This window comes from Delphinapterus leucas, chromosome 4, assembly GCF_059928025.1.
Source record: "Delphinapterus leucas isolate spDelLeu-1000000601 "Yukka" chromosome 4, BTC_Dleu_Yukka2, whole genome shotgun sequence".
NCBI lineage: Eukaryota > Metazoa > Chordata > Mammalia > Artiodactyla > Monodontidae > Delphinapterus > Delphinapterus leucas.
The window spans coordinates 101,516,987-101,540,614 of record NC_143132.1 but is presented as its reverse complement, the minus strand read 5'-3'; positions in this window follow the sequence as shown (position 1 = coordinate 101,540,614).

Sequence of the window (23,628 nt, the reverse complement as noted above, 5' to 3'; positions counted from 1 at the left end):
TGTCTTTCTTTTAAGCTATGGAGGTTCATTTCTCTCAAATTTACCTTGTGAGACAGAAATAATATTTAGAAGAACAACAATCAGGGACACTCAGGTTTAACTCTTTACTCATTTTAAGTGATAAGCAGCTCTAATAATACTTGGAAGCTAATTAAAAGAAGCTATTTTCCTCTTAAGCTTGTTTTTATTTTGTTTCTGTTTTATGAAAAGTTTTAAATAAGCCTACACACTCTCCTGAATGAATTGCCAGACTCCACAGCCTCAGTTAAAATACTAAGTTTCCTTTTTGGAAAAAAAAAGAAAGAAAAGAAAAGAAAAGCATATTTGTCTTGCATCTACTTCCACAAAAGAATCTATACAATTTATTATCTTGATATAGGAGATGTGACTAATAAAAAAGCAGTTTCAGGGCTTCCCTGGTGGCGCAGTTGTTGAGAGTCCGCCTGCCGATGCAGGGGACTTGGGTTCGTGTCCCGGTCCGGGAAGATCCCACATGCCGCGGAGCGGCTGGGCCCGTGAGCTATGGCTGCTGAGCTTGCGCGTCTGGAGCCATTGCTCCGCAACGGGAGAGGCCACAACAATGAGGGCCCGCGTACCGCAAAAAAAAAAAAAAAAAGCAGTTTCATTATGCAGTTTCCACTATGGACAACAATCCCATCATAGGCAAAGAGATGTCTTACAATAGTATTACTGTAAACTTTTAGAGAGAGATTAAAGAGCATTGATGAATAACAACTGCTCTTCTGAATATATCAACTGTGTTCCATCTGAGATTTATAAACTGGTCAATAGTAATTCTCCCACAAAATATGTTCTATAGTAAAGATTAAATATTATATCCTCCAGGCTCACTGACATGCTGTGATACAAAACCTCAAGAGAGTTTTTTAGTATAAAATGAACACATGGCTTTACGTAGAAGCTTTAGATTGCATGAAAACAGAACCAAACACAATGGTGCTGACAGCAGGACTCACCAGAGTGGTAGCTCCTGTTCAAGTTTGGACGAGATAGCTGATCTTCAACTATATGGGTAAAAGTACTCCATTATTCTCACAGGTGTCCTGAATGTACTTATAATAAAAAACAATGAGAAAAATAGGACATTTACATTTAAAAGATTTAAAAAATAGCTATGGTTTACAGAAATTATAAACACTATTTAAGGATTGCTTAGTACCAAGTACAGCCTAAGCTTCACATGTGTTTTAGTTATTTTTTAATTGTCCCAGTGGTATGAACTGACATTGCTATATGCTTTGAAAACTTCAGTTTTAAACAGAAACATTTATTAAGAAACTCTTGTTGGATCACAGAAAGATAAAGACAGATAAGTTGTTTTCATAAACAGTATTCATATGTAAAATTACACATTTTATTTAGTTTGAAACAGTCTTTAAACAAAGGAGTCACACTAAATTATTTTCTTATGTCTTAGACTGCTAAATGCACAATTTTAATTTAGTTACTCACCATGAGAAGAAACAAATACGTGAGGTTGTCTGACTCATTTCAAATTTAACTAGGTTTTAGATGCATATCATATAGCTTATCCTTATTACACTAATACTAATATTATGTATTACTCTTCTCCCTCTGCCAAATAACCAAAAAACCATTTCACTGGGTGATATTTTGTTAGCTATAAGATACTTTGCAGTAATATGGTCAATCGAGAAAATTGTCAGAAGGTTTTGTTTAATATATTAAATCGCCTCATTTTTTAAAAAACAAGAGTTTATGTTAATAACAAATAGTAGAATGTATAAGCTTTAGAAAGTCAGTTATAGATAAAAGAAATGCTGTAATTTCTAATAAGCCCCAATGTTACTTTTTTAAAACATCTTTATTGGAGTATAATTGCTTTACAATGTTGTGTTAGTTTCTGCTGTACAACAAAGTGATTCAGCTATATGTATGCATATATCCCCATATCCCCTACCTCTTGAGCTTCCCACCCACCCTCCCTATACCACCCCTCTAGGTCATCACAAAGAATCAACCTGATATCCCTGCGCTATGCAACAGCTTCCCATGAACCATCCATTTTACATTTGGTATTGTATATATGTCAATGCTACCCTTCTCACTTTGTCCCACCTTCCCCTTCCCCACTGTGTCCTCAAGTCTGTTCTCTACATCTACGTCTTTATTAATGCCCTGCCACTAGGTTCATCAATACCGTTTTTTTTTTTAGGTTCCATATATGTGTGTTAGCATATGGTATTTGTTTTTCTGATTTACTTCACTTTGTATGACAGACTCTAGGTCCATCCACCTGACTAGAAATAACTCAACTTCTTTACTTTTATTGGCTGAGTAATATTCCATTGTATATATGTAACATATCTTTGTCCATACATCTGTTGATGGACACTTAGGTTGCTTCCATGTCCCGGCTATTGTAAATAGAGCTGCAGTGAACATTGTGGTACATGTCTCTTTTTGAATTATGGTTTTCTCAGGGTATATGCCCAGTAGTGGGAGTGCTGAGTCATATGGTAGTTTTATTTCTAATATTTTAAGGAACCTCCGTACTGTTCTCCATAGTGCCTGTTATCAATTTACATTCCCCCCAACAATAAAGGAGGGTTCCCTTTGCTCCACACCCTCTCCAGCATTTATTGTTTGTATATTTTTTTGATGATGGCCATTCTGACTGGTTTGAGGTGATCCCTCATTGTAGTTTTGATTTGCATTTCTCTAAAGATTACTGATGTTGGGCATCTTTTAATGTGTTTGTTAGCAATTGGTGTGTCTTCTTTGGAGAAATGTTTATTTAGGTCTTCTGCCCATTTTTGGTTTGAGTTGTTTGTTTCTTTGATATTGAGTTGCATGAGCTGCTTGTATATTTTGGAGATTAATCCTTTGTCTGTTGCTTCACTTGCAAATATTTTCTCCCATTCTGAGGGTTGTCTTTTCATCTTGTTTATGGTTTCCTTTGCTGTGCAAAGGCTTTTAAATTTCATTAGGTCCCATTTGTTTACTTTTTATTTTATTTCCATTACTCTAGGAGGTGGGTCACAAAAGATCTTGCTGTGATTTATGTCATAGAGAGTTCTGCCTATATTTTCCTCTAAGAGTTTTATAGTGTCTGGCCTAACATTTAGGTCTTTAATCCATTTTGAGTTTATTTTTGTGTATGGTGTTAGGAAGTGTTCTAATTTCATTCTTTTACATTTAGCGGTCCAGTTTTCCCAGCACCAGTTACTGAAGGGGCTGTCTTTTCTCCATTGTAAATTCTTGCCTCCTTTGTCAGAGATAAGGTGACCATATATGTGTGAGTTTATCTCTGGGTTTTCTACCCTGTTCCATTGATTTATATTTCTGTTTTTGTGCCAGGACCATACTGTCTTGATTATTGTAGCTTTGTAGTATAGTATGAAGTCAGGGAGACTGATTCCTCCAGCTCCTTTTTTCTTTCTCAAGGTTGCTTTTGCCATTCGGAAGCTTTTTTGTTTCCATACAAATTGTGAAATTTTTTGTTCTCGTTCTGTGAAAAATGGCATTGGTCGTTTGATAGGGATTGCATTGAATCTGGAGATTGCTTTGGGTAGTATAGCCGTTTTCACAATGTTGATTCTCCCAATCCAAGAGCATGGTATATCTCTTTGTCTGTTTGTACCATCTTTACTTTCATCAGTGTCTTATAGTTTTCTTCATACAGGTCTTCTGTCTCCTTAGGTAGGTTTATTCCTAGGTGTTTTATTCTTTTTGTTGCAGTGGTAAATGGCAGTGTTTCCTTAATTTCTCTTTCAGATTTTTCATCATTAGTGTATAGGAATGCAAGAGATTTCTGTGCATTAATTTTGTATCCTGCTACTTTACCAAATTCATTGATTAGCTCTAGTAGTTTTCTGGTAGCATCTTTAGGATTCTCTATGAATAGTAACATGTCATCTGCAAACAGTGACAGCTTTACTTCTTCTTTTCATATTTGGATCCCTTTTATTTCTTTTTATTCTCTGATTGTTGTGTCTAAAACTTCCAAAACTATGTTGAATAAGAGTGGTGAGAGTGGGCAACCTTGTCTTGTTCCTGATCTTAGTGGAAATGGTTTCAGTTTTTCACCATTGAGGATGATGTTTGCTGTGTTTTTTTCATATATGGCCTTTATTATGTTGAGGAATGTTCCCTGTATGCCTCCTTTCTGGAGGGTTTTTATCATAAATGGATGTTGAATTTTGTTGAAAGATTTTTCTGCACCTACTGAGGTGATCAGATGGTTTTTCTCATCAGTATATTAATATGGTGTATCACATTGATTGATTTGCATATATTGAAGAATCCTTGCATTCCTGGGATAAATCCCACTTGATCATGATGTATAATCCTTTTAATGTGTTATTGAATTCTGTTTGCTAGTATTTTGTTGAGGATTTCTGCATCTATGTTCATCAGTGATATTGGAATGTAGTTTTCTCTTTCTGTGAAGTCTTTATCTGGTTTTGGTATCAGGGTGATGGTGGCATCATAGCATGAGTTTGGGAGTGGTCCTCCCACTGCTATATTTTAGAAGAGTTTGAGAGGGATAGGTGTTAGCTCTTCTCTAAATGTTTGATAGAATTCGCCTGTTAATCCATCTGGTCCTGGACTTTTGTTTGTTGGAATATTTTTAATCACAGTTTCAATTTCAGTGCTTGTGATTGGTCTCTTTATATTTTCTGTTGTTTCCTGGTTCAGTCTTAGAAGGCTGTACCTTTCTAAGAATTTATCCATTTCTTCCAGGTTGTCCATTTTATTGGAATATAGCTGCTTGTAGTAATCTCCCATGATCCTTTGTATTTCTGCAGTGTCAGTTGTTACTTCTCCTTTTTCATTTCTAATTCTGTTGATTTGAGTCTTCTCCCTTTTTTTCCTGATGAGCCTGGCTAATGGTTTATCAATTTTGTTCATTTTCTTAAAGAACCAGCTTTTAGTTTTATTTATCTTTGCTAATGTTTCCTTTATTTCTTTTTCATTTATTTCTGATATGATCTTTATGATTTCTTTCCTTTGTTAACTTTAGGTATTTTTGTTCTTCTTCTCTAATTGCTTTTGGTTAAGCTTAGGTGTTTATTTGAGATTTTTCTTGCTTCTTGTGGTAGGATTATATTGCTATAAACTTCCCTCTTACAACTGCTTTTGCTGCATCCCATAGGTTTTGGGTCATCGTGGTTTCATTGTAATTTGTCTTTAGGTATTTTTTTATTTCCTCTTTGATTTCTTCAGTGATTTCTTGGTGTTTTATAGTGTATTGTTTAGCCTCCATGTGTTTGTATTTTTTACAGTTTTTTTTCCTATAATTGATGTCTTGTCTCATAGCATTGTTGTCGGAAAAGATGCTTGATATCATTTGAATTTTCTTAAATTTACTGAGGCTTGGTTTGTGACCCAAGGTATCATCTGTCCTGGAGAATGTTCCATGTGCACTTCAGGAAAAAGTGTATTTTGTTGTTTTTGATTGGAATGTCCTATAAATATCAATTAAGTCTATATGGTCTAATATATCATTTAAAGCTTGTGTTTCCTTACTTTTTTTTCTGTTTGGATGTTCAGTCCATTGGTGTAAGTGGGGTGTTAAAGTCGCCTACTATTATTGTGTTACTGTTGATTTCCCCTTTTATGGTGGTTAGCATTTGCCTTATGTATTGAGGTGCTCCTATGTTACATGCATAAGTATTTACAATTATATTTTCTTCTTGCATTGATCCCTTGATCATTATATAGATTCTCCCTAGTTTCTTGTCATAGTCTTTTTGAAGTTCACTTTGTCTGATATGAGTATTGCTACTCCAGGTTTCTTTTGATTTCCATTTGCATGGAATATCTTTTTAAGTCCCCTCCCTTTCAGTCTGTATGTGTCCCTCGGTGTGAAGTGGGTTTCTTGTAGACAGCATATATACAGGTCTTGTTTTTGTATCCATTCAGCCACTCTGTGTCTTTTGGTTGGGTATTGAATCCATTTACATTTAAGGTAATTATTGATATGTATGTTCCTATTACCATTTTTAAAATTGTTTTGGGTTTGTTTTTGTAAGTATTTTCCTTCTCTTTGTATCCTGCTTAGAGAAGTTCCTTTAGCATTTGTTGTAGAACTGGTTTGGTGGTGCTGAATTTTCTTATCATTTGCTTGTCTGTAAACCTTTTGATTTTTCTTCTTTGAATCTGGAAGACATCCTTAGAGCAATCTTGGTTGTAGGTTTTTCCCTTTCATCACTTTAAATATGTCGTGCCGCTCCCTTCTGGCCTTCAAAGTTTCTGCTGAAAGAGATGCTGTTAACCTTATGGTGATACACTTGTATGTTATTTGTTGCTTTTCCCTTGCTGCTTTTAACATTTTTTCTTTGTGTTTAATTTTTGTTAGTTTGATTAACATGTGTTTTAGCATATTTCTCCTTGGTTTACCCTGTATGGGACTCTCTATACTACCTGGACTTGATTGACTATTTCCTTTCCCATGATGGGGAAGTTTTCAACTATAATGTCTTCAAATATTTTCTCAGACCCTTTCTTTTTTTCTTCTTTTTCTGGGATACCTATAATTTGAACGTTGGTGTGCTTAATATCCCAGAGGTCTCTGAGACTGTCCTTCATTCCTTTCATTCTTTTTTCTTTATCCTGCTCTGCAGCAGTTATTTCAACCATTCTGTCTTCCAGCTCACTTATCCATTCTTTTGCCTCAGTTATTCTCTTATTGATTCCTTCTAGAGTGTTTTTAATTTCAATTATTGTGTTGTTCATTACTGTTTATTTGTTCTTTAGTTCTTCTGAGTCCCTGTTAAACATTTTTTGTATTTTCTCTATTCTATTTTCAAGATTTTGGATCATATTTACTATCATTACTCTGAATATTTTTTCAGGTATTTTGCCTATTTCCTCTTCATTTATTTGGTCTTGTGGGTTTTTATCATTCTACTTTGCCTGTAAGATGTTTGTCTGTCTTCTCATTTTGTTTAATTTACAGTATTTGAGGTCTCCTTTCCCTTGGCTGCATGGTTGTAATTCCTCTTGCTTCAGTTCTCTGACCCCTGTGGTGGCGTTGATCCAGTGTCTTATGTAGGCTTCCTGATCGGGGGGAGTTGTGCCTATGTTCTGGTATGTGGATCTGAGTCTTTTCCCTCTGATGATCCAGGCCATGTTAGGTGGTGTCTTTTTGGAGTGTCTGTGAGCTTAGTATGACTTAAGGTAGTCTGTGGGCTGATGGGTTGGTTTGTGTTCCTTTCTTGTTTGCTGTTTGGTGTGAGTCATCCAGCACTGGGAGCTGCTGGAAGTTGGGTGGAGCCAGGTCTTGGATTCAGATAGAGGCCTCCTTGAGAGCTCTCAGCAGTTAATCTTCCTTCAGGCTGGGAATTCTCTAGTAGTCCAGCATCCTGGACTCAGTGTTTCTACCCCAGAGCCTCAGGCCCTACTTCTGTTTGAGGGACCAAGACACCACAAGTCACTTGTCCTGGCAGTAAAGGTGATATAAAAAAAAAAAAAAATGTTACCAAAACCCCAGACAAATGGTAAAATGTAAAAACAAACAGAAACAAGGGAACATGCACACACAGAAAAGAAACAAAAACAGAACCAGGGCTTCCCTGGTGGCACAGTGGTTGGGAGTCCACCTGCTGATGCAGGGGACGTGGGTTTGTGCCTCGGTCCAGGAGGATCCCACGTGCCGCAGAGCAGCTGGGCCTGTGAGCCATGGCTGCTGAGCCTGCGCATCCAGAGCCTGTGCTCTGCAGCAGGAGAGGCCACAGCAGTGAGAGGCCCATGTACCACTAAAAAAAAAAAAAAGAAAAATCAGAACCAAATAAATCAAAAAGCCAGAGAACAACAAGACAAACATAAGAGCCCAAGAACAAAATCAAACAATTAAGAAGAAAGCTGACAAAAGCACAAAACCAAAAAACAAAACCAAAGCAGAGTTCCAACTGAAGAATGAAGCAATGGAACAAAACAAACTGATAAAGTGATTAAAAAAAAAGAAAAAGAGAAAGAGGAAAGAAGACAGAACAATGGAAAGGCAACACAGAAACAGAAATATATTTTAAAAAATTAAAGAAAAAATAAAAGACAAAAAAACCCCCAGAGAAATGGTAAAAACAAAATCAAAAAAAAAAAACAGACCAAGGACACATGCATACATAAAATAAACAAAAACAGAGCCAAATAAAACAAAAAGCAGAACAACCAGACAAATAGAACTCAAAAATGAAATCAAACAATTAAGATTAAAACTAACAGAAACATATAACCTAAAAACAAAACCAAAGCAATGTGCCAACTGAAGAGCAAAGCAAGGAAATAGAACAAACTGATAAAAATGCTTAAAAAGATAATAAAATAAAATGGGAAAAAAACACAGGACAACAGAAAAACAAATTAGAAATGGAAACAGTAAAGATAAAGAAAGAAAACTATATTAAAGAAGAAGAAAAAAATAAGGGAAAGAACACAGAACTACAGAAAAGCAAAGTAAATATAGAAACGTATATAAAAATAAAAAATATAAAACACAAAGATCCTGAGACCAAAAATAAAAAAAAAAAACTAAAATAACAACACCAAACAAACAAAAAAAGAAACCAAAAAAAAAAAAAAACTAGAACCAACAACAGAATCAATCAAAACATAATAAAATTAATAGTAACAATTATGTTTCCCTGTAATGTTTCCACTGTAAGTGTCCTTGCACACACCATGAGCCACAGCTCTCCTTCGCCTTCCCAACAGGCTCTCCTCTGCCTCTGGGCTGGTCTTTGGACCTGCTGTGGGCACTGTGGGGACCACTCAGACTCTGATCTGGCCCAATTCCTGTGTGTGTTTGTCCCCAAAGTCCACAGCTGCCTGAGCTAGACCGTTTTCATTTGTGGGAACATTCATTGTCTACTCAGATATTCCATAGATGCAGGGTCTACCTTGCTGATTGCCAGGATTTAATCTGAAGCTTGTACAGCTGATTGAAAGATTTTTGATCTTCTTCCTTAGTCACCCTATCCCTGGGTTTCAGCTTTGGTTTTATCCCCACCTCTGTGTGTGGTCAAACCACAGGAGTCTGGTCCTGAGGCTGCCTTGGAGCTCTTGGGTCTGCCCCTGTGATGACTGGGCACATAAGTGGTATGATTGCTTGGATCATGGGAGCCCCAGGGGTGCTAAATGCACAGGGAAGCTGGGGGTGCAAAATATATAGCCCTAGTGAGGGCCTTTTCTGGCGCCCAGCATAAAGCATGTGAAGACTAACCCTAGCTTGGCTTTTTCTGGCACCCAGGAGCAGGCGTGTGAGGGCCACCCCTGCAGGGACATTTTTTTATTGCTTGGCTGCTGTTGAGCAATAGCCAGCCCTGAGTGGGCTTCTGTTATTGTCGTTGGCAGGCGCCAGTGTGTGGGGAGAGAGAGGCTACAATAGTGGCTTCTCCCCCTGCGTGTGACTCAGCAGTAGCGCTCTGCTTCCTTGCCAGTCAGGTCTTCCTCCATAGGCATTCCCTGGGGCAGATTTCCTCCCTTCCATCTCCTCAGTTCATCCCCCACAGCCAACAGCAGTTCTCACTCTGGGCCTGTTCTCCAATCCCCATGCACCAGCTCCCAGCTCCCTTGCACACCTGTGAACACACATCCCAGTCTGGGGCACATAGGGCAGTGGTACAGACTGTCTGTGTATTTATCACTCTGTCGCATCTACCACAGATCAGCCCCTTCAGCCTCTTCTGACAGTTTCAAATGCTTCCTTTCTGTCCCAATCAATCTCCCCATCAGAGAGGGGTTTTTCCTGAATTCAGGAAACTCTCCTCTGCTTCCTCTCCCCTGCCCCAGTGTGCAGGTCCCTTCCCTCTTCCTCTTCTCCTCCCTTCCTTTTTCCATTCTACCCAGTTATGCAGGGATGTTTATAGTCCTTTCCAGTGTCCAAGATATTCTGCTAGTTTTCAGCAGGTGTTCTGTGAGGATTTTTGCATCTATAGATGTATTCCTGATGCATCCGTGGAGAGAGATGAACTCCACATCCACCTACTCCTCCACCATCTTGAGTCTTCTCCTAATGTTATTTTTTTTTATTCTTTTTTTCATGTATTCAGTTACTGAATGCACTTCCATTGAGTGCCTATTATCTGTAAGATAGTCTGCTAAGGGTTGAAGATATCCTGCCATTTTGGTCTTTTCATTTAGCCATCTTGGGGTTTGCCATTTTAGTATCTATAAAAAAAGTCAGTTTTGAATTAAATGCAGTTTATGTATTCTTGGATTTTAATCTCTGATGTAAATGGTAAGCCCATCATATTTGCGTACACTTTTGCTTATATGCTTTGAGCCAATAAGAACACAACTATAGTGAGCTCTTACTTAATGCAATATCTTCATGTATATTAATGCAGAAACTTACAAATTCATTCATAGATATCCCCATTGCATTTACTCAGATGTGGACTTAACAGTTATGTTAATGGATTTACTAGCAGTTTAGTGTTAAAACACAATGAAGTGTAAAGAATCATAATGAAAAAAAACAGAATCCTAAGTAAGAATGTGTTAATTTTATCATGCTTGATTGAAGGCAACAATCACTGAGCTCAACTTGTGTGACTTTAAGTAAAGTTCATATATGTTGAGAAGATTGATTTATTTATTTTGAAAAGTGTGCAGACCTTTCTTGAAACTGTTCTGCTTCAAGACACAATCAATGACACTGGACATGACAGAATTAAATGATAAATGGCTCTCTAAACATCTGTGATCACAGTGCACAAACATGCAATTTTTTGTGAATTCACTTGAAGAATGATAGCTAAATCACAAAGGAACAGCAATGCATGGACTCTTTGGAGGAAAAAAAATCTCATGTACTGGTAATAGTCAATAATTAGAGCTATGCTTAATTTGAAATTATAGAGTAATTGAAAAGTTATGTTTCATTGTGGTGGAAAAAATGGAAGAAAAAAGTGATAAAACTCATATTCCAGAACATATATTCTCAATAGTTAGACACACAACTTTTATATAAATTTATTCTGAGTCTTAGTGAGCATATATGTAAAGAAGATGCATAGTTTTATATGATAAAGTTAAATTTGCATTACTTTGTCCAGAATAAAATATCAAAGACATTTGGTATTTGAATAAGACACTGACTTACACTATTAACATAATACCTGGTTTAAAGAATAAGCATATGAAAGGACAACGAAGGGGAATTCGTTGTCTTAAAGAAATGCTCCAGAATGTTTTTGAGCTCCTGACTCACATATCCAAATACCTACTCAACTTTTCCACGTTAATATCAAATTTAAAATGTTCAAATTTGAACCCCAGACTTTTCCCTAATATAGTTGATAGTACATTCATACCTCTAATTGCTTAGGCAAAGAAATTTGGGGTCATTCTTGACTTTTCTCTTTCTCTCACACCTCATATCTAATAAAAAAAATCTATTATCTAACTTAAAACTGTATACATAATATGACATCATCTCATGACCTCCACTGTTACATGTCTGATGCAAATCACTATTATCGCTCACCTAGATGCCTGAAACAGCCTCTTAACAGCTCTCACTACTTCTACCCTTGTCCCTACACAATCTACTCTCCACAGAGTAGAGCTCTTTTTTTACAATAGTAAGTTAAATTATGGTGCTCGTCTTCTCAAAACCCTGCAAAACTTTCCTATTTCGTTCAGAATAAAAACCAAAGTCATTAAATAGACTTTGATATCCTACATGATCTCATCTCTATTTATCTAAGTAATATTAATTCCTAATAATTTTACCCATAGATTCTCTACTTCAACCACAGTGATCTCAAGCTGTTCTTCTAACATACCAGGCACTCGTATGCCTGTGCTCTGGCTATTCCTTTACATATGATATCTTCTACACCTGTAACAACTATCTCAGTTCTCTTCAGACTTCCTCAATGAGATTATTCATACCACCTTATGAAAAGGCAACAAATTGTATACTGACACACAACAATCACTTCTATTCTACTTTTTTTTTCCCATAACAATGATAACTTCTAACATAATACAAAGTTTTCTTACTTACTATATTTATTTATTTCCTGTTTTCTCCTATTGGACTATTAGCCTCACATGGGGAAGTGTGATTTGTCCATTGCGATCACTGATGTACCCACTTGGCCTTGAACACTGTCCTGCACATAAGTTATCAATAAATATTTATGGAATAAATCTAGCCAATCAGAGACACTGTGCCCCACAAAGAGGTAGAAACCTGATGGGCAGTTTGAGATTTTTTTTACATGAAAGCTTTACAGATAAGTTAATTTTACCATGCAAAGATTGCATCCTCTCATCTCCTTGAATCCTTGGTAATTTAGTTATCTGCTTCTTGTTTACCATCTTAAATTGACAATATTTTGGACTTTGATAGGTTCTTTCAGCTCTAGAAGAACATGAACCCTAGCATATAGGTACTCATTGCATCTTGCTGGACATATGATTCACTTATCTGGCAAACCATAACAATCTCCTCAATCTTTTTGTTGGGAGAAGGAGATCAGACATGGAATAATCCTAGGCTCCTGTTTTTCCAAGGTCACTTCTATGACATTAAGAAGGACAAATTGGAGGAGTGCAAGATACGAAGTAAGATTTGAAGATGATAGCAGTGAAAATAAAGAATGTTTGGGAAATGTAGAGAAAGGAAACCTCAAAAGGTAACTGAAAGATTAACTCAACAATTATTAGAAGCCTATTTGATGGAGGAGGGAAGGAGATTAGGATTTCAAAATTAATTTTAATTCAAAATATTTAATAATTATCTTTTAATATAGGTAATAGAGTATCTGTAAGGATAGTCTAGGTTGTGATGCCTTAACAAACATTCCCAAATATCAGTGGCTTAGCAGAACTAACATTTATTAATACAAAGTCCTCTCCCTGTTGCTATTGTCCATGAGGTGGGTTAACATTCCTTAAGTCTCTCTTTCAAAGTTAGAATCCACATTTGTCATGATAGAGAAGTAGTGCATGGAAAGTTACACAAGAGAAATCAAAATTTTCAGCCTGGAAGTGATGCTTATCATTTCCATTTGTCTTTAATTGGCCAAGGAATGTAACGGTAACACTTAATATCACACTTCATTACCTGGAAAGAAATAAAAAAGTTGAAATGTTGGAACTCTAAATTAGAAGTCTAATGAAATATCATTTACTGCCTCTGTGCTAGGAACCAGAATACAAAGTTAAAACACTTTAAATAGATTTATATATATAGTTGTATGATTCACTTACATGGAGAATATAAGAGGGGAAAATGTTTGAGGTCAAAGATGAAGAATTCATTATAAGCCATGTTGAGATGGAGATACCTGTGTGATATGAAGATAGAATGACCCCAATAGGCGATTGAAAATACCTTGAGATCTATTATAAACTCAAGGCTATGATCTTGCATTTTAATTCACTATTGTATTAGAGGAAGTTAAGGTCATGATTTTGAATCATTTTATCCAATTATAATATACAAATTGAGACAAGAATAAATGAAAAGAAACAGTGGGAACTATATCATCCATCATTATCAATGTCATATTAATAGCCTTATTTCTGGAAAGATAAAATTTAAGATAATAATTAGAATATTCTGCTTATTCCCTTAATCCTTTAATTTTACTTATTTATTACCATGTGGAGTTCACTAGAGAAATAGTTTCTCCACCAAGAGTTCTTGGAATTTAGAAGTAATAATTGAGTTTCATCTTAATGAAAATATCCCCCACAGTGAATAGTATATATCTAAATTTATTTGTTCATTGACAATTACTCTCAAATTTCTGAAATATATCCTTTGTATGAAAGTATGAGAAACAGATTTTATGTTGTAGAATTTTTCTATTTTCCAGACATGAAACATAATGATAGAAATTACTATTCTATAAATAAATGTTTTCCATTAATCTCTTATCATTTGATTTTAGATATTGAATTATTGATTAGCATCTGCTCCTTAGAACCAGAGATTTTATCTTCAGTAAGGTTTCTGTTTTTGTGTTGTTTTCTCTGTGGGAAATAAATTGTTTCTCTGTAAGAAGTGTTAGATGTATAATAATAAGTTGTTTTTTCAGTAGGCTTGGACTTTTGAATGTTAAAATTTAAATTGTTCTTTCTGTTATTATACTAAACCCATTTCAATACTGTACAATTTCTTAGATTTTGAAGACTTTTTAGTAAAGATTTATTATATATAATTTCAGGCAACACTTAAAGATCCTTTTAATTTATTTTTGCAGAAGGTACCATAAACGTACAACTTTTTATTCCAGCAGTATTTTTTCCTATATGTTTGTTTTTCATATGTACCTAAGTAACAATAAATATATTTCAACTGTTTTTTTTCCTCAATTCTAGCAGCTAGTAATATTGCTTTTTAAATTTTGACATATACGTGTTACACAAGTTAATAGGGTTATTAGATATAAAAAAATTAAGTTAAAAATTGTAAGCTTGTTGCTTAGAAGTTTAAGCATTATTTTTATACTAAATCATTCTTTGAATACACTGATACCAAAAACCGCATGACTGATATAAAATATATGTAAGAGTATTAAACATAATTTTATTTGCAATCTTCATATTTTTTTCCTAAATCTCTAAAGTTGAAAACAAGTCATAAATTCTAATGAGAGTAAAATTGAGATTTCTGATTACTCTTTCAGTTTTTTATAAAAATATAACGCATAACTTTTAAACCGTATCACAAAACAATTACACCAATCACTCCATGTAAAAAGGAGACTAGATATTTTAGGAAAGTTTATTTAGGTAAGAACATTTTGTGAAGTCAGACTGAATAGTAAATATAGATGGATAATGCCAAGTTCATATGGTTTTCCATGAGAAACAGTTGGAGTGATTGAACATTCCTGCAGGAAAGGAAGCCTCCCTGAATGGATGTTTGCTCAGTACAGAAATATAAAGTGATACATGATAAAAAAAAAAAGAAAAGAAAAGAAAAAAAGAAAAGAAATTTTCCCTGGAGTTTGAGAAATAAGTGGTATTTTCTTTTCCCTGAAAAATTTAGAGGGTAGGATGTTGGCTTGAATAACCTATAATGCCACGAAAAGTAGAGAGTGTTGAAGCAGAGGCAGGGTGCACTTCTGTTATTGATATATCCAAGGGTATGTGCATCTTCTCTGAGTCAAGCAGAGCCTCATAAGTGTCAGACATAAGACCAAATCTGAGCCAAATTAAGGTTCAGTTTGGGGTGAGAGGAGCTTTGAAAAACATCCAGAGTCAAGGTTTTACATTAGACTAGAACTTGACAGGTTTTTTTTTCTCAATAATTAAAGCTAAGCATGCATTAAAAATGTAAAAATGATTCTTATACTTGAATCCCAGAAGCTATGGAATCTGATAAAAGTTTTTCAGGAACAAGTTTAGGAAGAGTCAATAAACATCAGGGAAGACAAAAATGGGGGGTGGGAAATAAAGCTATATCCTATGTATATTGTAAAGATATGAAACTAAATTAAACTGTTTATTCATGGGGAGACTTCTTTTATGAGACATAGTGGATGGTTGTTAACTTAGCTCTCTGAATATGGCTCTCATTTAAAACTGTGCTAACCATTAGCACAGAGTTGGAGTACCTGCAGCTACAACATCTGGGTGAGGAAAATGAAAAAGAAAATAATAATGTTTTTTGAATACTCACCCAGTATCAGCTGCTTTCTATATGATATATGTTAGTTTCATTATATTTGATACTATGCCACATACGGAAGGTTTTTTTAAGAAAGTGATCAACAAGTAACAACTATCTTTCCTAAAATAATGACTAATGTATGACAGGGTGATGATCACAAAATTCATATTGTGGTCATGTAGTTTCCAAGATGACCTATATGAATTTGTACTTTCACAGAATATATACCTTTCAATATTAGTAGGAGAAATTAACTAGAAGCTGGTATATGTATTGAGTGAAGTAATTGAAACAAATGTAACTGCTGCCAAATGGAAAAATGTTCGCCTCTTATATTTGGAACACATAGCTTATGTGTGAATAAGTGATAATATAAGGTGAATGATGTGAATTACCTCACAGAGGTTAAGGTTAGCTGAGTACATTAAAATCAGTCAATAAGTACAAAACAACTATAATATCCACTAATGGGATAATAGAGGGAAGGGAGTGTTAATAAAAAAAGAAAAAACAAATAAATGGAAAGGACATAGAATTAAGCTAAAAAAACCCCAAAAAACTGTAAAATAGAGGCATGATTTAAATATTAGTCCAGGAAACAGGCTGAGAGATTCAAGCTGAAAGAAATAAAGATTTAGGACAAATCAGTCTGGAAAGTAGAAAAGCATTACAAAGTGTCCCTGACAGTGGTAGCACTACATACTTGTAGGCTGTATGAAAGTTGACTGCTTCACAAACTTGGTCAAAGTGGCCATAAGAACCCATGGCAAAATAATAATGAATGTGGCAATGAAGGAGTTCAGATACAGATTTGACTGGAGCTATAAATCACAGTCAGTATAAAAATGTGGAAGGGAGAAAGTACACAAAACTGAAGTGAAGATGGGAGGTGCTAGGCATAGAAATAATGCCACTGAGATAATGCTGAAAATAGTATCTCTGGTTTTCAGAAAAATAAAGGCATAGTAGATACATTGAAATAGAAACAATCTACTGAATTGAAACTAGACCATGTGGTATAAAATCATAAATTTGCTAGTAGATACCTACTTTATTAAAAACAAGGAACTGCAGGTTTTCTGAAATATTGGAAGCATTATATAAACATATTTAAAATACTAATGGAGATATCCAGAGAAATTAATAATTTGGAGTCATTTAAAAAAGTAATCAATTGAATTAAGACCCACAACTAAGAATATTTTTATATTGCAAAAATAAGATGAGTCCTAATGCTAATGTTTTCAATAAATAGCATAGTGGCAAAACATGGTAATGAGTTGACTTTTGTGATAAAATGAACATAGGAAAGAAACATTAAGCCAACAATATATGGTATATGAATCTGGAATAATCAATATTTAATTTTGAAAAAGCCTAGAATCTGCCCTGAGAAAAATGTTGGTTAACAATATGTAGAAATGTTCAATTGGAAATAGTTTAACTGTTATGTTTAAATATTGTAATAAAGATCTACATTTAAAGAAGATTCCTTGTTACAGACCTGTCTGGAGCTACTATGCCCAGAGAATGTAGAAGTAGCTATGGGGATAGTCAATCTCTATGCTAAGCCTAGCTCAGACACCAATTCCCACTGACCTTCTCCAAGTTACTTAACTCTTCTTAAGCTTTCTCATCTCAAGCAATAAAGACCTTATCTAGAGGTGAGTTGTGGGTATTGATTAGCTAATGTTCTGAAAGTTCTGTGCAGATGGATGAAACAGGACGTAAAGGATAAATGTAAGTCCTACAGACAAGGAGACTTCAGTTAAGGCTTCCTATGATCATATATACATTCTCTTTGCTTTAAAAAATAAATAAATTAGAAAAGGTGACATTTATAAATGCATGGAGATATAATTTTTAAAGATCATAATTATTAAAAGATAATAAGTGTCTATTGATTTACATTACTTTTAATTAAAATTACTCAAAATAAATAACTGACATGTATATACAATCAAAACTATCATGGGATGGGATTAAATATAAATTTCTATATTAGAATATTTTTAAAAGTCAAAATTTCTTAAAATGTATTTTAAAATCATGGCTTAGTATTGTTTAAGATAAATTTCCAACTCATAACAAAATTGAATATTATTTGTATCATGATAACAGAGCACATTTTAAGGCAGTTAGGATACAGCCTAACTACTTTATCAATATCTAATTTGAAATAGATAAAATTAAAATTGCTAGATCTACAAAATAAGTATTTGTTATAAAGTCACATGGAATAATTTCAGGCATATTATTTCAACTGTCTAGTTTGTCAGGTGCAACAACCATTTTTACCAGCTTTATAAAATCATCACAAATGTATAAATCAAAATATAACTTGTAAATTAACATAGAAATCTTTATACAGCAAACTAAAAATAGAGTGATGCCCATAACATGAATAGGAGCTGAAACAAAACTAATTATTTTCTTAGAATTAAAAATAAATCTCAGATCCATGAATAAGTCATTCTTTTCTTTCTCCATATTTTCTGGAATATCTTTTTGAGCTGGGGGAACTTTAGAAAATGTCTTTGAGACTTTTCAAAGTATATTTTATTTCATATTTTTCTGGGTTTCTAATAAATATAAAGCTATGATATTGTTTCTGACCTTATTAATTTTCAAAATGGACAAAACAAATGAAAAGATAGCAAAGAACAGTCCCCAAAACATCTAAGGAATTAAACATAAAGTTAAAGTATACATTTTTGACATGCTTATGATAAAATAGACTCTATCTAAAATAACTGGGCATCCATATATGATTAAAATATCTGCTTAATTTTTTATTAATATATTTAGAGAACTGAATCTTTTCACAAGGTCTTGTTGAAACAAAAAATATTGAAGATAGAATGTTTAAACTTCCTTGGCATAAAATAATTTGAGCTCAACAGTCAGTTATCAAAGAAAGTCCATGTCATTTTTTTTACCACTTAACTAGTTTAACATTTTTAACATTAAAACAGATCAGTGATAACTAAGCTATTATATTCTTCATCACAGAGTCTATTTTTTCTGCTTTCTGGAACTAGTGTAACCTAGTGATTTAGATGCCCAGCTTCAGAATTAGTCCTGGATGTCTCAGTTTATTTGACCTTAAGCAAAAGATTTAACCTCTTTAGTTTTTTTGCTTATGTGAGAAAATAAATGGAGATAACAGTAGTAGGTATGCTATAAAATGGTTATGAGAATAATGAAGGGAAACCAAATATGAAGGAAAAATCACTATGTCCAACACATAGTAAGTGCCCTTTAAATGGTATCTGTGGTTATAGCTATTATGTTCTCTGTATTATTGCAGATTTATGAACATGAATTTGTTTTCATTCAGTCTTTCCATTTATTTATGTGATTTTTAAAACTTTGATGAATTCTTGAATGATGTAAGAGCAAAAATATGTCCATATTGTTTGCCAGTAGAATTTATCTCAAATTTTATAAGATAATGAGTGGAAAAATTTTATCGACTCAACAGACATCTATTTCAATTAGGTACTTTGCTATATCCCCATCAATCCATGGTAGACTTACATAACATGTCTATTCTTCCTGAGACAACCTGAAACCTCTCTTGGATAATTAGAGACATCATTGTTAATGTGATTTTATAAACATTCTTCCAAGTATAGCACTATCTGAACCTCCACACTGGTGCTAAATGTTACATTTAATTTAATTTCACTGTGATATAAAAGACCTTAAGGAATTGTTAAGGAGCACTTACACAATTTTTATTTCTAATAAATCCTACCTAGACTATTGGGATTTCCAATTTTCTATACATATAAATTTGTAACTCTTATTGCAAACACTTTTGAATATTTATTATTAATCATTAAAACCTTTCTTTCTGAATGAGTCAAAACTATGTAACCCTATGTAGTAGCCTTTTCTATATAAAATTATGTGATATAAATATAATTTTATCTTAGATATGTGTTTAATTTTATATGCTATTCTAAACACCACATGGCCATTTCTCTCTGTTTGAATTATGATTCCTGGGACCAACAGAACTACCATATGACCCAGCAATCCCAATCCTGGGCATATACGCTGAGAAAACCATAATTCAAAAAGAGATATGTACCACAATGTTCATTGCAGCACTGTTTACAATAGCCAGGACATGGAAGCAACCTAAGTGTCCATCGACAGATGAATGGATAAAGATGTGGCACATATATACAATGGAATATTACTCAGCCATAAAAAGAAACAAAATTGAGTTATTTGTAGTGAGGTGGATGGACCTAGAGTCTGTCTTACAGAGTGAAGTAAGTCAGAAAGAGAAAAACAAATACTGTATGCTAACACATATATATGGAATCTACAAAAAAAAATAATAATAAAGGTTCTGAAGAACCTAGGAGCAGGACAGGAATAAAGACGCAGACGTAGAGAATGGACTTGAGGACACAGGGAGGGGGGAAAGGTAAGCTGGGATGAAGTGAGAGACTGGCATGGACATATATACACTACCAAACGTAAAATAGATAGCTAGTGGGAAGCAGCCGCAGAGCACAGGGAGATCAGCTCGGTGCTTTGTGACCACCTAGAGGGGTGGGATAAGGAGGGTGTGAAGGAGACACAAGAGGGAGGGGATATGGGGATATATGTATATGTATAGCTGATTCACTTTGTTATACAGCAGAAACTAACACAACATTGTAAAGCAGTGATACTCCAATAAAGATGTTTAAAAAAAAAAGAATCCACTGGCAAATGAACAGAAGCTGAATAAAAAATAAAATAAGACATTTGATAATTTAAAAAAGTAACCTTTAAAAATATAATTTAAAAAATATATATTTATTGTAAAGATAATAAAATACTCTATAAAGAAGGGCAGGGGAACACCCATTTTTCATATAGGATGCAGTTATACCCTATTGTTTCTAAAATAAAATTGAGAGGTAGTGTGAGAGACAGAAAGAATTTACTGGATTCTAGTCTTTGCCAGACATAATTATTCATATGAAAACAATGATAATGGTTCATTGCTATTTCTTTCTTTATTTATTTATAAGATTTCCTAACAAGGCTGTGAATTCTAAAACAAGGACCAGGTCTAATTTAACCCTGCATTTCAGTCACCTGAAACAAAGGAGTGATTCAATAAATGCCTACTGACTAAATTAAGTGAATGAGTGGATTGATGTCATGTGCAGGCAATATTTTGCTCTACAAATGTCCTATATTTACCACAGGAAGAATTAAAAGTTTAAAGAAAAGAAAAAAGACTAGAATAATTGGAAATTCTACACCCCGTATAATTACATCATGCCTGTTCCCCTTTCTTTTAGATAATGAAAAATAATTTATTACAATGGGACACAAGGGTAAAGGTTTCTTTTAAAACCTAAATTTAGAGTATCTGGAATATAAGATATTCAGAGGTAGCTTGTCCAGCGTTTACTTGATCAGGCACGTATATTTTGCTTTACCCCTTAATCACTTGGCCCGAATGGCCATGCTCCAAGAGCAGATCTAGACTCTGAAGTTGGGTCACTTTTCTCAGTGCTGAGCTGCCCTCACACAGAGTCCTCATGCCAACATGACATAATCTTTCATTTCTATGTGCATTGTGTTGAAGTGATTGAACCATCTTCTTTAAGCCAAGTTCTATTTTATAATGCAGTCTATAAACATGCTTGTAAATTCTTCTTTCTACTCTTTCAGTCTTCCCTCTCATTTCCAATTCTGTTGTTTTTAATACCAGCCTTGGTGAGTATGTTTTTAAAAAAATTACATCATGCTTAAAAAGGAGTCAAATATTTTACAAGTTTTCTTTCCCCAATTATTTATTAGTACACTTGAAGAAAACGTTCTATGTCCTTAACTTTCATCCCAATTTTCACTTGTCACCAACATCAGTCATGTAACTCTTATGAATTTCTTTTTTTCCCCCCTTCTTCAAACATGTCAATTTCTTTCTTGTATAAGACCAATATTATGTGGTCTTTCCTAGGGGACAGGGAAGAAAAAGAGACAGAGACAGAGAATCTGTCTTGCAACTGGCCTTGTGAAACCCAATGAGATATCCTAGTATGTCTCAATTCAAAGACAGGTCAACTAACTTGTCTAAGGCCTAGTGCTAGCTCATTTGCTAATAAGTGGGCAAAATTTAGATTCCTCCTATCACATCGTCTCGCAGAAAAGAAAATAGTGTAAGAAAAGGAAAAAATAGACTTTCTAATTCCTAGGTTTTCTTAAATTCCACTTGACCTAAAAGTATGCAGTGAATGCAATGTGAATCTTTATTTACCTGCATCTAGTTCCTCACTAGCCACCTAAAGAACTACTCAGGGGCATTGAGAGATGGTTATCCTAACCATATACTTTAGGAACTTTTATAAATGTAAATTCAGTATTATATCTGTAACTATATGAATTCTGAAAAGCAATTATTCCTGAAATTGAAAAATAAAGATTAAGAAATCAAAGTGCTGTTTAGAAACTTATGAATGAAAATATTCATTTGATAATCTTCATACATAACACTTTCAACTGGACAGAAAAGCAGATGGCAAATTCTCAAATTATGGTGCAAAAAAGTGACTAAGAAAAATAATTCAAACTATTGCATAAGAATAACATAAATAGTAAAAAAGAAACCAATCAGATTTAAATAATTTAAATAGTCAATAAACTACAGGAACCTGTGGTACTTTATCTCAGTGATATTCCTTTTAAAAATGCATTATCCCAGTTTAATCATGAGAAAAATATCATATAAATTCCAATTGAAAACATTCTACAAAATATCTGAACAGTATCCTCAAACAATGTCAAAGTCATTAAAATAAGACGTTTTATAAATGTCATAAACAAGAGAAGTTTAAGGAGATAAGGTCACTAAAAGTAATGTGATATCTTGTAAGAGATCCTAGAACAAATAGAAGTAAATAAAAAAAAAGAGGAAAATTGATGGGAATTTACTTAATAATAATTTATCAGTATTGGCTTATAATTGTGACAAATGTACTACACTAATATAAGATGTTAATAACAGTGAAAATTGGGTGAGGAGTAGATGTGAACTCTCTGTACTGTTGTTTCAACTATTATATGAACTGGAAAGTAACATTGAGGAAATTATACACAGGTAAAAAATTTTATTTTATGAAAGAGGTTGATAGATATGAAAGATAGAATAAAACAGTTTTAAAATACTTTATAATGAATTCCAGAATAATAAAGCTTGTGGCAGTGCAGTATTCACAAAGTTAAGGGTGAAATATTGAGTACTAATGACAGATACATCATCTAAGATTGAGAATTAAAATTAATCCAAGCAGCTTCAGACTCTGATACAGTAAAATCTGCTCCTTGGCCACTTGATATAGATATTTCTATAAAATCACATTAGTTATATGGGTAGGGCTAATCAATTCTATAGGAGGTAGTTTGTGAAAAAAGGTACGTGAGATCTTTTAAACCACAAAGCACTCTGTAGACATCAGGTTTTTTACTACCTACTGCTAGATAGAATGTGAGAATTGCATCAGTCTTCTGAAGAAGACTTTCTCTTTTTTCTTATGATTTACATATTTTTAGATAAGATGAATATAGACTTATATTTTAATAACAAAATGTCACAGCTAGAGACTGTTAGTGATATTTATTTTAATCCAAGATACATTGGTTGGATTGAAGAGAGGATCAAATTGTTTAAATTCCAAATGGAATTAAATTTAAAGAGAATCCTAAGTTTTACTTACACTTAAATATAATCTTTTGTTTTTATACTGACTAAAGATAATTGTGTTGCTTGAAGTGGAATCGACTAGTTGCCAGAATTTTTTTCTCAGAAAAATATCTGAAGAATTCTTATACTAGTAGTAGTTAATAATTCAATATTTTGTTTTTCCACTCTATTGTGTGGCCTCTTTCAAAATTTCTCATTTTCTATATTGTTATATTTTATCATTAAAATCAAATTTAAAATGAAAAATCTCTTTAAGAGAAAACAAGAAAGAAAATGAAAGATG